The sequence below is a fragment of the Orbicella franksi genome, chromosome 1 (assembly GCF_964199315.1).
Source record: "Orbicella franksi chromosome 1, jaOrbFran1.1, whole genome shotgun sequence".
NCBI lineage: Eukaryota > Metazoa > Cnidaria > Anthozoa > Scleractinia > Merulinidae > Orbicella > Orbicella franksi.
Genome location: NC_138145.1, coordinates 4,566,691 through 4,581,941, shown reverse-complemented (window position 1 = coordinate 4,581,941; position 15,251 = coordinate 4,566,691). Strand labels below are relative to the sequence as shown.

General features: G+C 36.3%; 1 pseudogene across 1 annotated transcript in view; it reads right to left on the bottom strand.

The window, feature by feature from the left end:
• The window catches only part of LOC145478139 (uncharacterized), a 51,102-nt pseudogene extending 36,057 nt beyond the window's left edge, over nt 1–15,045 (bottom strand). The window contains exons 1-9 of the transcript XR_014048255.1: nt 14,131–15,045; nt 13,167–13,289; nt 12,933–13,004; nt 10,787–10,846; nt 10,399–10,473; nt 10,015–10,092; nt 832–903; nt 565–639; nt 355–426 (exon numbers count right to left, since the gene is read on the bottom strand). The product of XR_014048255.1 is annotated as an uncharacterized LOC145478139 (transcript). The remainder of the gene's footprint in view (nt 1–354; nt 427–564; nt 640–831; nt 904–10,014; nt 10,093–10,398; nt 10,474–10,786; nt 10,847–12,932; nt 13,005–13,166; nt 13,290–14,130) is intronic.
• Between the last annotated feature and the right edge of the window lie 206 nt (nt 15,046–15,251).

Genomic DNA, 15,251 nt, shown 5'->3' with positions numbered 1-15,251 from the left:
TATTAGCGTAGACAAAAAATATACGTTTTTTTTGGAGTGACCTCTTTTAATGTTGTTTGGTGGAAATAGATCCCGGATATACTTTGGGAAAATTCTGCAGGTGATAATATAATAGTAAATAGTTTATTTATTTTTATATAATACGTCGAATTATTCTCGCATTTTGATTGGTTCGTATTTATTTTATTGCTTAAAACAAGTAGATTCCATGTGCCGTGCGTCTGTTTAGTATTAGGCAGAAGACATCAAGATGTGGTAAGAACATCAATTACACACTCGCTGTGATCTATTACTGAACAGACGCAGGACAACATGGAATCTATTTCTTAAGTAATCTGTAGAGACAAAGCTTACCAATGAGTGAGTTTACTAAATCGTGCAAATGTTCCATCAGCTATGGTCTCTAGCCTGTTCCGGGCCAATTTCCTGTTGTAAAACACACCATTCAGCTCACAGAAAGATTAAGGACCGAAGTTATAATTTATGAAATGAAGATCCATAAGTTTCAGAAACAGAATTTTCGTGGCTTGGTAGTGAGAGACAATTTTAAGCTGAGTTACTTACAATTTCAATAGTCGATCGCCGGGTCCTTCCAATGCACCAGGTTGTAAATGAGATATTACATTGCCGGAAAGGTCGCTGTATATGTAGACCAAACAGATTCATTAGATAAAGTATTTGATTGAATTAATCGAACAATTAGGGCTAGGTAGGCGACAGCAATTAAAGCAAACATTTCGGCATGAGCTAAATTTTTGAAGCACTAGAAATTTCTCCTCGCTAAATCAAATCGAGATGTTGCTTAGAAAACAGAACAAATTATTTACTTACAGAGTGGATAAATTGTGCATCGCTCGAAATGTTCCATTCTCGATATGTTTAAGATCGCAGTCGGCAATGCTTCTAAAAGAAAAAGAAGGGATAATAATAAAAAAATAAGAAATAAATTTTGTAAACAACCTTAAAATAAATTAACTGCGTCAGTAATATTATCTACGAGGTGTCTAAATGACCGGCAGTCCTACAAGGTTTTTAATGAACTAATAAACCGGCAGTCAAACCTTTTTTGTAGTTTAGCCCAAAAAGCACTCCGGTTAGCCTGTTTAAGGAAAGCTTTCAATAATGGCAAGTGTAACACTATATATAGTTTAAAAATTCCGAAAGCTAACAGCCGGTCTCGGTGGCGCAGTGGTAATGAGTATCGCTTATCATGCTGGTGACCCGGGTTTGATCCCTCTCAATTCCGGTCAATTAGTCTAAATCAGAAACCTTGACCAGTTACGTGTCATATAGCCACAGCGTGTTATTTGTCTTATTGATTGCAAAAGCGGGCAAAGTTTCGCACAACCAGCTTTTATGATTTACTTTTTTTACTTAAGAGATTAAAGAGATCAATTGTTTCTCTGTAGTACAATTCCCTTTGCCACATTCTACAGAAGCAAATTAATACTACAAACGATCCATATAAGGCTATCATCATGTGATATTCCCATTACTTTATAGTTATATATTTATTTATCTCACGATCAATTCTAACATTTTTTTAAACAAACTTTTATTTTTCTACAAAAACTCCGCAAATTGTTTGGTAAATTAGCTGAAAAGAGCGACATACAGTTGTGTTATAACTTATTTTAAAAAAGGGAGAGGGTGGACCGGCTATCTGAAATAAATGCAGAGTTCAAGAACGCAGACAGCCAGTTTTACAAATATATCAAACACGGCCCTTTCCATACGTAACAGGGGTACGCCAAGGTTGTATTTTGAGCCCGTTATTGTTCAACCTCTTTATTAATGACATACCATTCTCTTTCGAAAAATTCTATGATCCCTTTGTCCTACCAAACGGCGCAAAATTAAATTCACTTTTATATGCAGACGATTTAGTCATGTTGTCAAAATCAAAACTAGGACTGTAAAATTGCCGTAACACTCTATCATCCTATTACAGTGCATGGATGTTAAGTATCAATCCGAAAAAGAAAAAAAAAACCAATGTCATGACCTTTCAGAAACGTGTTAAGAAATGTACCGAGCCTAATTTTCATATCGGCAATGAGCCTGTTGAAATTGTTCAAAATTAAACTTACTTGGGAACACTCATTTCTTCAACGGGTAACTTTTCATTGGCACTTGATAAATTGAAAGAAAAGACCCTCCACGCCCTTTTCAGTCTTAGAAAACACACAAATTTCAGCAAACTACCTCCATTCGTAGCGAATAAAAATTGCGACGCGATGATCTCCCCAATTTTGACATATAACAGTGAAGTCTGGGGTGCATATGCAAAATCTGATCTCATATCTTGGGACAGTTCCCAGATCGAAGAAACACATCTCCAATTCTTTAAGCGTTATTTAGAAGTAAGCAGTTAGGCATCCAATGTAGCATGTAGAGCTGAACTTGGCAGGTTTCTTCTCATTATAGCTATCAATCAGAAAATCATGAATTACTCCCCGGATCTTTTAAGTAAGGATAATTGCTCCATTGTGAAACAAATCTAATGGCCGTTTCGTAATATGTGATATCGAAACAAACAGTAAACTTCTAACTCTAGCTAATGTATATGCACCTAACGAGGACGACCCAGATTTCTTTCAGGCTGTTTTTAGTCACTTATCCAGCTTTCACTGTGAAGAAATTATAATCGGAGGTGATTTCAATTTAGTTCTTGACTTGCAATATCACTCAGGCAGACATTATCCCAGGATTCAAAACTGATCATTCCATGATTACTCTAAGTTTATCTTTACACTCAAACCCCAGAGGAAATGGCTTTTGGAAGCTGAATACTTCTTTACTATCAGAAACTTGCTACCTAGATAAAATCAAGGCAGCAATAGAAAATACTGTAGGCGAATATGAAAATGATGAGACGGTCAACCCTATCTTACTTTGGGAAATGGTAAAACTGAAAGTGAGAGAGAAATCAATTTCTTACGCGGCATCAAAAAAATCAGAAAGAACGAAAAGAGAAGAGGATCTAGTAAAGTCAATCGCGATTTTAGAAAAACAACTTGACAACGGAAACAGTAGTGAACCTCCAAGCCAGAATGTTATAGAAAAACTTAACACCCTAAAGAGGGACCTCGAAAAAATAATAGAATATCGGACTAAAGGTGCAATACTTCGTTCAAAGTCTCAATGGTATAACGAAGGGGAAAAGAATACCAAGTACTTTCCGAACCTTGAAAGTCGACATTTTAAACAAGGAACAATAAGTCAATTAAAAATTAACGACACTGAATTTGTCACTTTCGACGTAGCAATTTTATCGGAATGCGAATCTTTCTACAAGAGTCTTAAATACTTTCAAGGAAGATGCGGCCCCCAGTCATTTTTCTTTCAACAAGTTAATGAAACTGTGTTAGGGTTCGAGGAACAAGAGAGCTGCGAGGGTCCTTTGTCTGAAAAGGAATGTGCTGAAGTTGTAAAAAGCATGGATTCGGGCAAGACGCCTGGTTCAGACGGTCTCCCAGCCGAATTTTATAAAGTTTTCTGGAAAGATATCTCCTCCCTCTTGATCTCCGCGCTTAATTGCGCTTTAGAATCTTGCTGCCTCTCTATAACACAAAGACGTGGTATCATTAAACTAATTCCCAAAAAAGACGCGGAACTCTATTTCGTTAGAAATTGGCGTCCAATAACTCTCCTGAATACTGACTATAAGATTGCTGCAAAAGCTATTGCAAATCGTATTAAATCAGTTCTCCCAAGACTTATTAACAAGGATCAGACAGGGTTTATGAAAGGTAGATTTACTGGAGAAAACATCAGGCTCATAGACAGTATCATTCGCTATGCCGCAGAAAATAATATTCCAGGCTTATTACTTTTTATCGATTTCGAAAAAGCTTTTGACTCACTAGAGTGGTCTTTCATCTACGAAAGCATGCGCTACTTTGGTTTTGGTCCATCGATCATTAAGCGGATAAAGGCTCTTTACTGTAAAACGGAAAGCTGTGTTCTGAATAACGGCTGGTCCAGTAATTTGTTTCAGATCCAAAGAGGTGTTAGACAAGGTTGTCCCCTATTTCCTTATTTAGTTATCCTTTCAGCGGAAGTATTGGCCAAAGCAATCAGAAACAATGTGAACATAAAAGGTATATGTGTTAACAACAATGAAATTAAAATTAGCCAATATGCCGACGATACTACACTGATTTTAGACGGGTCAGAACAAGCTCTTCTCTCTGCCCTTAGCATATTAGATGAATTTAGTAAAGCCTCCGGTCTGAAACTCAATGAGAAGAAAACGGAAGTCCTTTGGATCGGTTCTAGTATTGGAAACGACAAACTTTCTCTGCCAGGAAAGGAATTAAAGTGGCCGGAATCCAAAGTTAAAACATTAGGACTGTGGCTATCAGTCGAGCCTGAAATAGCTGCTCTGCTAAACTATGATGAAAAGGTGGAAAAGATAAGGAAAATCCTTAGCTGTTGGAAGTACCGTAGACTGACCTTGCTGGGAAGAATTACTGTTTTGAAATCGTTAGCCGCGTCGCAGTTAGTTTATTTGCTATCTCCCTTGCCATCGAATTACAATGCTTTAAATCAGATCAACAAGCTGTTTATCAGTTTCTTTGGAACGGAAAGGGAAGCAAAATCAAACGCAAAATTATGATAAATGATTATTGAGATGGAGGCCTAAAGATGATTGATCTTATTTCTTTTAACAAAGCTCTAAAAACAACATGGATCAAGAAATACCTAGATACCACCAATAACGCAAAATGGAAAATTTTTTTTGATTTGGCTCTAAAACACTATGGTCGTGAAAATATTTTTGCTGGCAATCTCAATGTTAATGACACCACAACATGTATTAAAGCTATGGATGCATTTCTCAAAGAAATTTTGGAGGTCTGGGCGGAGGTCAACTTCGAACAACAAATAAAATCCCAGGTGCAGTTTCAAGAACAAAGCCTATGGCACAACTCTCTAATTAGAATAGCAAACAAACCAATATTCTTTAAGGACTGGTGTGCAAAAGGAATTACAAAAGTGAAACATTTACAAAAACCAGGGAGCAGCAACTTTCTCTCTTTGAATGATTTTCAATTAAAATACAGCTTAAGTGTCTCTCCTCTTAAATATTACGGGATAATATCGGCTGTAAAGACCCTCCGTAAAGAAGTGGATGATCATGATAATAGTCAGGAGTACAAGCTTTTTTGCACTAAGCTTTTAGAGACTAAAAAAGTAAGCTCACTCGTATACAAAATTCTGACAAGAATCAAAGGTGAAGTTCCAAAAAACAACCAAATGAAATGGCTTCTAGATTGTAACTACTCAAGAAATGAAAATCTCGACTGGAGCTCAGCATACCTTTTGACATCACGATGCACCAGGAGTACCAAACTGATCGAATTCCAGTTTAAATTTTTACACAGACGTCTAGCAACTAATGACTTTCTATATAAAATTGGGCTTAAGGCAAATGATAATTGCTCCTTCTGTCAAGAAGGCCCAGAGTCATTAATGCATCTCTTCTGGACATGTCACGAGACATCTAACTTTTGGAAAAGAGTATCAGAATGGCTGCAAAGTATAAAACTAATGCCCAAAACCTCCACCCTATTAAACATTACAGCTTTTGGTCTGAAACCGGAAACGTCAAAATTTGCACTTCAAATTAACTATTGCCTTCTTTTAGCTCGACGTCATATCTGGCTAGCCAAATCTAAAGAAATGTCCCCTAACTTTGACCATTATCTACCCTTTCTGAAATCAAGGCTCGAGTTGGAGACAAAAAGCGGCGATATGGAAAAATGGGAACCTCTTGCAGAATATATACCTACTGATAGATAGCATTACCTTCTCTGAAGTGTTTGCAGCTATCAACTCTGCCAACCATCTCGTACATACGCTGTCACCTACGAGCTTTTCACAGTAATCTGCTCTTTATCTTCGCTCTCACATACTAGTAATGCTATACGTAATCAACCTAACAATACACTTGAAACACTTGTTTCGTTTTCTTCCCTTTTGTACCATCTTCATTGTTTTTTTTTTTTCTTTTTATTGTAATGTGTTAGATTTATTTTTGTGGATTAAAAGGTGCTGTAAACACTATTAGTGTGAACATTGTAAGTATAGTATTGTAAGAATAATAAGTTTCGTCTAGTACAATAGTTAATGTCAGCTCTGTAAGTAGTTATTCCCAAGTAGTATCTAGTACTGTAATCATTTATTCTGTGTTCTGTAAGGCAATAACATAAATAAAAAAACAAAAACAAAAAAAAAACAAATCTTTCTCATGTCGCAAGATCTTCATCACGCTGGTAAAAATAGTTATTATTCTAATATAATAAGTATGTCTGAATACTATAATTTCCCTTGTTTTGATCTTACGTACTTAACTAACGCTAAAATCAAACATTATGTTGGCCTAATGCAGCAAAAGTATATTTTATGTTGGCATCATACCATGCAAAACTCTACTAAACTAAAATGTTTCTATACTTTTAAGACCGATTATACATCCTCCTCTTATTTAGGCCTAACAAGCAAACTAAGCGAAAGAAAGGAACTAGTGAAATTTAGGATAGGCCATCACAAGCTAAGGATTGAGACTGGTAGATATGATCAAATTCCAAGGGTTGACAGACTTTGCCCTATCTGTGCATTTAATCAAATTGAAGACGAATCTCACTTTCTTATATAAATACTCTATTCTAAGAAATAAATTTTATAACAAAAATAGAACATATTATTCCGACTTTTAAACAATTATCTTCGTTACAAGCCATTGGCGAACTTATGACTTCTTCAAATCATTATATTAATATTCAATTAGCAAAATTTATTTCATCTTGCTTTGATCTACGCAACATTCTACTTTCAAATCAAACCAATGTAACTTGATTCCTATATCATAACATTATTATATGATCACGATAATCATTACTATTTTAGCTTTAGTTTACAAAAGCTTTTGCAACACTGTATGTATTTATGGTCATGCAAATAAAGCTAGTTGTTGTTGTTGCATTGATAAAAGTAGAATGCGGGATTATAAGATAAATTTTTGAAACGAAGGGGTTTTTTCCGAAAAATCTCATTAATACTCCTCGCTACAGCTAATCGCTGTTACTCCTGACAAATCAGCTCCTTACTCGATTTGGGGGAATTCAAACCTACATTAATTTCCCAAAATAAAGTTAAAACTCCAATACAAAACACGTTGAGAAATGTAACCGCCCTAAGACCGTATTACATTTTTCTTTCTCCTAAAGTTTAGAATCTTTTGAAAGTGAAAAAGCCTTCTTTTACAATGTAAGAACTTTAGTCTACTCGTTATTAGCTTAACCTGTTTATTTCTATTATTTTGTGTGTGTCTATGTTTGTTTGTTTGTGTATTTCCCTGACCTAAACATGTAAAATATCGTTTCTTTTAATTGGCTGGCTGGCATTTTTAACTCTTACGTTATTTTGGGTAGCCAGCACCCCAATCAAATTATTTCTAATTCTGGGGTTAAATAAAAGTTTTTCCGGTTGTTTTTTGTTGTTTTCGTTCTTCTTTTCCTAAATTTATTGTGTAACTGAGAAAATTACTTCATTATGATTGGTTGAGGGCAGGACAATTTATCGTTAATTTTTAATTTTCCCTGCACTGCAGACTAACGTGCTCGCTTTAGCGATTTTCCCAGTCGTATAATAAATGAGTAATCGTATGAAGACCGGAACATTCAAGGATTTACACTACTCGTGATATTTCAATGTTCTTTCAAATAAAATTATACTCGCTTAAAAGTTCGTGCAATTTTGAGAGAATTTTCATATATCACTGCTAGCGGAATCCCATAATTGCACTCTCATTCATACGATAGCCTGTACTAATTCTAAAATGTCAGGTTAAAGATAGAGCAGAATCTTTAATCTGCTGAATTTTTGGCTGTGCCGTTCTGAAATTTGTCGTTAAATAATTCCTTTATTTCTTCCTTTACATTAGCCTGATTGAAATGGGCAACGCTCCTCGCATTCTTGTTTCACAACAACTTATCTGGAATTTGGTTTCGCTTAATGACTTTGGCTGCAGTGACCTTATTGGTGAAATCATACCACAACCTTGTGTTATTCAATATGTTTGGCAAGTTCACAATTATTGGTGTAATAATACACTTGAAAAAATCACTCAATTCTGATTGGCTAAAAAGGAGTGCAGTTTTCATGTAGCACCGGTGAAAATTTGAAACACCCGTGCAAATATAACGAAGATATCCGAAGTTAGTACGACGACACTCATGACTACCGACGGTAATCCGAGGTATTCGAAGGAGGACGAAGTGCACTCAAAGCCTTACGACGATAGCCGAAGGTAACTTGACGTTTTACGAGCGCTTCCGAAGATCACCCGAACCCTTCTGAAGATCAACGAATATCACCCGAGCATTTTGGAACAACTCCGACAATCACCCGAAAACTTCCAAAGGTTACCGAAGATTTCTGATGATTTCCTAAGATTGCCGAAAATCACCCAAAGCTTGCATTTTTGGACGTTTTGCGAGTACTTGTGTTTTCGGAAATGTTTGAAGGTGTTGAAATAGCAAACACACTGTAGCATGCCTCAAGAAACAATGTTTAGGCGACCTTAAATAGAATGTGTTCAAGTATATTATAAACCCTTGGACGTACAAGCTATTTCCTACAAGAAGGGGGGGGGGGGGGAGTGGGTTGCATGTAACTCCCCTCTTGGTTTTTCGTTCTGTTAAGGCAGAGCGAAATAAATTTACATTGACTAGATAGCCCTGAGCTTGTTCTACAAGATGATATCATTTTTTGGTAATGACATCATATGACGTCAAATGACGTCATCCGACCCGCCAACTTGGATTTCACTATTTCTTTAAAAAAAAGTCACGAAATAAAAAAAAATTAACACAAAATCAAGCCAGAATGCTCACGAAATGTACAAATTCATGAATTTTTGTTATTTGATGAAGAATTTGATGAAAAAACTACAGAATTATCTGAAAAAAGCTGATTTTTTTCCATGGCAACGTCTAAAATGATGGACACACAATTGACGTATCAAAATTTCTACAGAGAATCAAGGAACAGCTACTGAAAGTTTCAGCCTCCTGGAGCAAATCGTGTTTTCAGAACTTTGTAAAAACCTTATTGGGGGGGGGGGGTGGATGCCACCCCACTTGTTCGTCCAGGGGTTAACAAGTAATCACATGACCACATTCGTCAGATTCAAATCAAATCAAATCAAATCAAAACTTTATTTATCGAGGGTGACACGTAATAGTTTATCAACTAATAAATTTGTGGCCCTCTTAAATGTACTAAAAGTTAAAAATCTACTATAAACAATAATCAAAGGTTATCACTAAAATATCGCAATCTAAAAATTATTATTTAAAAAAGGAGTGAAGATCTTATTCTTGAGCTGACTTAATTTGAACTTAAGATGAAGAGGCGCTCAGCTTAAGGGGGAGGTGATTCCAACATTTAATAGTCGTTACAGAAAATGTGCGACCTTCCTCTTTCGCTCTCATGCAATTTGGAATTAATAAATGAATAATAAATGAATAATAATATTAATAAGTAAATTTTTCAAAGACTACAAAGACTACTAACTGTTGGCGTTTGGAAAATAAGCTCGTGCTTATTTATTCCAAATTGCACTCGAAACCATGTGATTAGCTATGCAAGTTTCTTGCAGTGGGGAACGCTCGATGTCGTCATTTTCGCAAGCTGGCGCAAAAAAGAATAATAAAACTAATAGTACTAAGCCAACTTTTGTCTTCTTGGAAACAAGCTCCATATGATCATCCCTCATGAAGAATAAATCATGAAATAAGTCAGATAAATGCCTTGCATAGTTCCAGGCGGAACGACTTAAAATTGGCAAATTAAGAGACTTCGTGAAAACCAAGAACGCTGCCACTCGTTTACTATAAAGTCACATCATTAAACTATGCCAAAAATAGGAAATCGCTCAACTTAGCTGCCTCTTCAACAGTTTCACAGCAGTCATGTGGCATCCGTATGGAGATCTAAACTTACAGGTGGTCCATCTTGGAAAAACCAGCAAAAACATCTGACGAGAGAGTTGGTCCTATCCTTTCATTCCAATCGATATTCCTGTAAGGAATTATACGAGTGAACAAGGAGCTTTACGAAGCTTGAAACCGGCAAGCTAAATATCATTTGCCGAACAGAATTATATGTTTTCTCTCTTAAAGATATCATTTTTGGTTTAAAATCTGAATAAATATAATATTCACATATAATTTAATTTATTTTTGTTCAACATTAGCCCCTTTTTTACTGTTAAAATTCCCAGCCCTTTAGCCTCCGCCTTACATCTATTGCTCTCTCTCCTCACACATTCCATCGCTCAGCCTTCCCCTTCTTTTTCTTATCTTTAGGAAAAAAATATACACTTACATGACGCGAAGCTGTTTTAATCCTTTCAGAATAAGATTCAAGTCAGCAGAAAGGAGCGAGTTGTGACGCAGAAAACTGAGGGAAAGGTAAACAATGAAATAAGTTATTTGTTGTTGTTGTTGTTGTTGTTGTTATTGTTATACCATACAGTTTATTAAAAACATCGTTTTTACTCTTGGAGCCTTTACTGTCCGTGATACTGAGCATCCTAAAGAGTACAAGTAAACAACTTGAGTTGATGAGTGACTTTTTGCACTCATTGATAATTTTTTCCCATACTTCACAGGAGCAATTTTAAAGTTTTGGTGATTTAGGTATACTTCGTGGATTAATTGTTATGTATGGTATTTATCTTTATATCATCAATTATATCAATGTCATAACTCACATCTCTTCTACGCTTTCTGGGAGATAAAACCCTCCAGTAATGCGGTTGTCTTCCAAATTTCTGAGATGAAGAAGTATTAACAAAGCATGCTTATCAGTAAATGTAATAGACTGCGACAGCTGCAGATTTAAAGAGCAACTGAATGACAATCTGCAAAAAGCGTCTCGTTTCGGTGATGTTTTCTCAGCTCAGCAGAAAGCTAAATAACTCCCTCGCAAAATAATTTTGCTCAAGACAAATAGCGATGTTTCTTGCTTATAAACACTGCGCTGTGATTGGTAAAAGCGCCTGCGAGCGGGTGAAATCCTTTGCTTGCGGTGGAATTTCCAAGACGTTTCTACTTAATCGAAAATAATCGATAAGATTAGAAAGAAGGTCTCAAAATTAGTGATGCGGCCAAGTTTCAGAATGAAACTTCGTATAGAGGAAAATTGAAGAACCGTCGTATTCCATATAGTTCTCTTGTTATCCTCTCGTTTTGCTAACTACGGCACCGCGTTACAAAGGTCGTGAGAGTGTTCGTGACGTCATGGGAAACATTGCTATACAGCAATTTTCCTTCGAAATTTTTCATATATGGAAAGTAGTAGCTTAATATTTAGTCGAACAATATAGAGGGCTTGTATTTTTTGCGCTATATATAAAATCTGCGGAAAAGTTGAATCTAATAAAACAGATAAAACTAAAACAAAGTACTACGTTATACGAACCATTTTAAAGTTCTTCAGACTCTGTTGCAGTTTTATATTAGAATAATTAATGGTATGAAAGCTCTAGCAATTTAAGGATTTACTCTACTCATGCCCAAGGGCTCGTGCAATTTTAAAATATCACTCGTGGTGTGAATTGTTAATTGTACTCGCATCATACGATTACCATTTATTATATGACTGAAAAATTTACGATCGCTCGTGCGTTAAATTCTACTGTAGGGCAAAATAATTCCTGATAACTGAATCTAAACAATAGAGTAGTAATTAGGATTACAAAACATCTCGTGCAAAAGCGTTGTAGGGTAAATTTACTTTAATAGCTCCCTTTCTTTACTTGAAAACCAAATTATTCGTTGGATGATTTCTTGACAGTTCTGATTAATTGATGACAGCCCTTTTTTATATGTTAATTTCAAATTAAGGACGGTGCCTGCTAAATACAAAGGTTTTTGCGCCAGGTTAGGACCATGCGGAAAATGTAGATCTTTGCAAGGGCTAGGGGTAGCCACGCATTTTTTCGAGATAATTAGCATTGAATCGCAGCAAAATACTGACGTCAGCATTTTTCTAGAAAAAGAAGGAAAGGATATTTCTTCACAGATTTCCTTAGAATTCGCCTTTACACACAGAAAAGCAAACACATTTATAAAGATCTTAAAACTTCATGGAAAATAATAGCATAAAAACCTTTTTGGTATGTTTTTAATAACAAAATCGTTGCAACAGCGCTTTTGGCGTCTCTGACAGCCTTCCTCTGGTTCAGCTTAAATACAGTCTAAATACCTTTTGCTCACAACCAGAAACTATTCACGTGTCGAATAGGCTTGCCACTTCCCTTTCATAACATAAAATGTAGGGGTAACCACGCGTTTTTTAAAGTTATTGATCTTTTCTGAAAAGTTTTACGGTGCCCGTTACACTTTTTCCTGTCACCCCCCAAGTAAGTAGAACATTGGCATATCTCGCACTTGTTTTGCACGCGCACTACGCCATCTGCAGGTACATGTTTACCGTTGGATTTCAGTAGAATTTTCGACAGTCAACAGCTAGTTTTTCAGCTGAAAGACGTTAACAGTTAGCGATATGCTGCTATTTTTGTGCTCCTGGTTTAATTACAGGTTCATTAAATTTGATTTGTTCACAGTAGGAAAATTTTGCTCTCATTTTTGTCGTTTACTTGGTAGCGTAGTTGATTGTGTCAATGTCAATCCAGGCGCGCGTCGCGCTTAAACCATGCCTTGCGTGATGCGCAGAACGTGTGCGCACTAACAATAGTAGGCACCGTCCTTAAACTGTAATACATCAGTAAATGGAAGGAACTTCGTATCAAAATTGTTTTGAAACGCGGGTTATCATTTCATATTGTTCGAGAAAAACATGTGATAGATTAGTAAACTATTATATTGAAAATTTTGATGTCAACTTTTTCTTACATTATCTTTAGTGACGTCAAATTCCGGAAGGTATTTGGTGGAATAAACTTAATCAAGTTCCTTGAAAGGTCCCTGGAAGAGAATTGGTATGCAAAGCTTAGTTAACACAAAGACGTGACAATTTAAAATAATACGCTTAGCTCAGTCCATGGTTTAGCCAGGTAAGGAGCATAGTGGGTCAAATAATGAATTAAAGACACGATACATTTATAACTTGGTATAATTTCTACTTACAGTTTCTTCAGTAACGTAAGATTTCTAAACGAGTCTTCAGAAATGGAATCCAAAGAACATCTCGAAAGATTTCTGCAGGAGCAAGCAGCAACATTGTCAAGGAAGTGAGAATATATCGAGACACTACAGGACGAAGACTAAGAGAATTAATCCCCATATAGGCCTTATTCTCATGTTAATCCTTCCCAAGCTAAATTTAGATATGCCGTCCAGTCCATAATGTTTTCATTTTCGTTGCGTGTAAAGGCGTTTGAGCTTTCCATTTGAGTTAAATTCGCGCCACAGGGTCAGCTCCTGCTAGACACCCTCGGGATTCTTGAAGCTGGGAGCAATGTAAAAGAAAAAAGCTTAAGAGGGATTAAGAATGAGTCTTACACGGAGGACTGACCCGATTACCCTTCATCCTCTCTTCATCGCAGTAAACGAGTCCGTTGTCAGGAGTCAATGCTTTCCTGAGGAAAAATCTCTATCCTAATGAAGTTTCAGTAAAGATGTCTAAATTGTTTAAACAGTGTAAGTAATATTCAAGAACAAAACTTTGTTAAGTAATGTAACCAGTCAATATTTTGTCAAGTAACGAATCTAGAAGAAAGAACAACCACAGCTTTGTTTATCCCTTATTTTTTATAAATTAAATTACTTAGTACTGTAATAATTAAATTAAAATAAGGGTAACTGACAACCTAAAATAACCTGTATGTCTTAGCTGTATAATTGTAAGTGTTATAAGTAGTTTCTTCTTTACCCTTTGCTTGTAGTTGTTATGTGTTCAAGTTAATTGTATGTAAGCAATGGACAATTCTCCTGTTAGTAGTGTAAATGTTAATGAAGAATTTTATCTTATAAGTAGTGTATTGCAAGTGAAGTACGTTTTTAGAGTTTTTCGTTTTTTTTCATGTAAGTAGCTTTTTCTCTCTTTTTTGTAATCGATTTGTGTTTAAAGTTTCATTAAACTGAAACTTACAGCACTGTGGTATTTGAGGGGATCCCTCTTGGTACGTTCCTAGTAAAGTTACATTCAACTTTTATCCTCGTGTTGCCGAAAGGAGCACAGGAACACTTGTCTGCGCGACAAATACTTTCACCCGTCACTGCAAGCCACCGGACTAAGACGATTTGGATGAGGCGAATTAAAATCACCACAGAACCCATGGCTACCTGTTGAAAGAATGAAATTTTCCGCAAATGCATGAAATTTACGCTGAGACTCTTCTTGCTTTTTTGTTACATTTAGAACTCGCACAATAAAAGCGGATGCATCAAGGCTGCACATTTAGAACGCGCACCTTCAAATTTCAAGAATTATAGCGTAATACTGCTATGAGGCAAACAATAAAGAATTATGTTTTGTTGAAGCTCGGGTCGTGTTTAGAACAGAGTGCCCTATTGGACTGACTCAAAGGGCTGCCGTCCTCTAAACCATTAAATCGCTGATATTGCCAACGGGTAAAATTTAATAATTAATAAAAACAATGAATTAAATATTTGTTTGGCGAGCAAGGGACCCGGGTTGGGGTGGGGTGAGGCAAGTAGCTTCGTGTACTGCTGAAAGCGGGGGGACCTATTGAAGTCATTGTGATTTTAGACAACAAAACAAAGCTCATATGGTAACGAAAATGAGCGAATACACCACAATACCAGAACCACCTTCGTACTGTCCTCCTACGGAAACGGAAGATGGTTTGATGGAGCAGAGCTTGAATGGTGCTTCAGAGCTAACACCCCCACCATGACATCCCGGACCACCGGCTCGTGACATCGACAGCCGGCCAAACCGGAAGCAGCCAGAAAAATGAGGGACAATGAAAATATGCGCAATGGCGTCATAAATTGCCATAAAGTAAAAATGACTACGTCCAGGTGATTAAAAGTGAAAACTTAAGACCCCGGAATCGGTTAAGAAGCTTTATTTACTTTGGCTTTTAAACTGCTTTTCAGCCACGATTTCCTGTAAAGGTAAGCTCGTTAGAGCTATAATTAAAGGCTTGAATGCATCGCGATCTTGTATAAAATCTTCGAGGCGTTACGCGGTTCTTTTAAATGTAATGTGATACTACATTGTCATTTTTGTTGGGGACAAAAAAA